We start from the raw sequence: 2527 nt of genomic DNA, 5'->3' as shown, positions 1-2527 counted from the left end.
CACAGTGCATCTACGATGGGAGTATCTTAAATCAGCGGTTCTCAACCTGTGGGTCGCGACCCCTTTGGCGGTTGAACGACCCTTTCACAGGGGTCACCTAAGACCATCCTGCATATCAGATATTTACATTACGATTCATAACAGTAGCAACATTACAGTTATGAAGTAGCAACGAAAATAATTTTATGGTTGGGTCACAACATGAGGAACTGTATTTAAAGGCCCAGGAGGTTGAGAACCACTGCTTTAAATGAACATTGACAGTAGTTGCCTGGGCATAGGGGCAGGAGAGGCACAAGGAAACTTTTGTGGGTGATGGTTATGCTCATTATATTATGTGGGGTGATGGTTTCACTTGTGTATTCGCATGTCAAAGTGTATCAAGTTGTCCACTTTAAATACGTGCAGTTTCTTGTGTGTTACTTACGCCTCAACAAAACAGTGTAACAGCATTCTAACTCAGGCTATCTTGCTCCAGAAGAAAAAGGCCTGATGGGCAGGATATTTCCCTAGTGGCACAAAAGAATGGTGTGCCCAGCTCGGAGACAATGCTTCGTGCTGCTCCTGAGGTCACCGCTGAGAAAGCCTGCTCCTCTGTCAGCGCCAGCTTTCCCCACAGAAACACCCGGGCACCGTGCCACACAGGTATTGTGACATCAAGCTATGCCCAGTGGTATTTCAGAAAACCAGCCCTTTGGGGCTCTGTCTGTCCTTAAGAGCAGGTGTGGGTCAGGTTCCGCTCTGCCATTTTTTAACAGATGCGGAAATGGAGCCAGAAGGAGAAAAGTTCATAAATTTTCACAACGTCACCTCTGAGTCAGGACAGAAACAGCAACTGACCTTCTTCCTTCTTTAGCTGCCTCAGGATGAAACCGATGGTTCTACTCCATCAGAGCCCCCCAAAAACGCCCTCCTGCCTGCCCCCCGCCACCAGCCCAGCCTGCCCAGAGCACTGGGCCGCCTCCTGCAGCAGGGGGTCCAGGAGAGGGAGGCCCTTGGTTGCCTTGCTGTTTTCTTGCAACACAGCTGGGCTCAGCTATTGGGTTATGTGCATCAGGACCACCAGTCTTAGGAGCAAGGGCATAATTTCCCCCTAAGGATATCATTCCATGTGCTGGGGGCTGAATTAATACCCCTGGATTAACCCCGGAGACAGGGCAGCCGAGTTGAGTCACCCGTGTGGCACACTGCACACCTGCAGGGGCTGGCCTTCACATAGTGACCTGCCGGAGGGATTGCTGATTTAATGGGAACAAACTGTAATATAGATCTCTCTTTACTACAGGTTATAAACATGTTAGGAACAAACAGATGTGTCCACGCCAATGTCAGCAATGACAAGCAGTGTAGACAGGAGGCTAAGCCCCGGGTGAGGCCGCAGTAACCTGGTTCTAGCCCCAGCTCAGCCCCAGCTCTTGACCTTAAGCAACAGCCTTTAGTTGCCTCACTCCCAACTGCATAAAGCATGTACAAGCACTGCAGAAACTACATAAGTTACTAAGTGTACGCATCATTATTTTGAAAGTTAAAATCCAACTAAAACGCCTTGGAAGTCCCTGCTGGCTGGGTCGTTCTACAAGATACAGAAGATAGGATTAGAACTGTGGAGGATTCAGTGGTGGGGGAACGGGAGACAAAGCCAGGTGGGGCTAGGTTTACCTAAACACTCTAAGAACAGGGAAACAAGCCCACACCCTCTACCACTTCTGATTTCTTCCCCGTCTCAGCTGGAACAAAGAGCCTTTTTGTGAGTTTAATGGAGTCTGACTTAGCAAACTTTTCCATCTCCTTCTTCTTCTGTAAGAGAGAGAAAAAAACAAACCTTTCTCCGCTAGGCTCCTTTGAAGACCTTGCAGCTTTGGTTAGGCAAACAGGAACCTGGCTGGGACCGCCCTGCTAAATGAGCTTTTTGGCAAGACTTTCTGAGAGGCCTCCAGTGTGCAGAGACTGAGGAGGGGGCAGCGGGAGGGAGCAGGAATCGTAGAGGGGAGAGCAGGCCCTGTGCCAAGCGCATCAGGCCCTAGCTATTGTGGCTGACATATCTGAGCCCAGGTACTGATTAAGCCCTGTGCTGAGCCCTCCGTTGTGTGCATTTATTGAAACCTCCCTAAATTAGCTCATTTAATCCTCCCCACTAGACAAGCTGGTAAGGACCACTTCCCTTTTCTGGACTAGGAAAGACGACTCAAGAGGTTGTGTAACTTTGCCGAGGTCACGCCACCAGGTGAGTTGGGGGACCCCAAGGCCTGTGCTCCTTCCATGGGTCCTGTCTGCTCCTCAGCCTCTGCCCATCCTTTCCAATCCCCCAGAACCCAGATCCTGCAATTAGGCAGCTTAATAGCCATGCCTGAAGTCAGCTCTCAATCACTGGAGCCAGCTCACCATTTCCCCAGTGTTAAGGAAAAGAAGCAAATTCAAATTCCAACCCAAGTGTTATGGGTTCACTCAGCGAGATAGACCACCGACTCAGAATTTAAATTTAAGAGCCTTTATTAAGCTGGCCAGCTGACTACAGTTACAGCACCCT

Source organism: Myotis lucifugus, unplaced genomic scaffold (assembly GCF_000147115.1).
Source record: "Myotis lucifugus unplaced genomic scaffold, Myoluc2.0 scaffold_47, whole genome shotgun sequence".
Lineage (NCBI taxonomy): Eukaryota > Metazoa > Chordata > Mammalia > Chiroptera > Vespertilionidae > Myotis > Myotis lucifugus.
The sequence above is the reverse complement of the archived record's forward strand: the minus strand, read 5'-3'. Positions refer to the sequence as shown.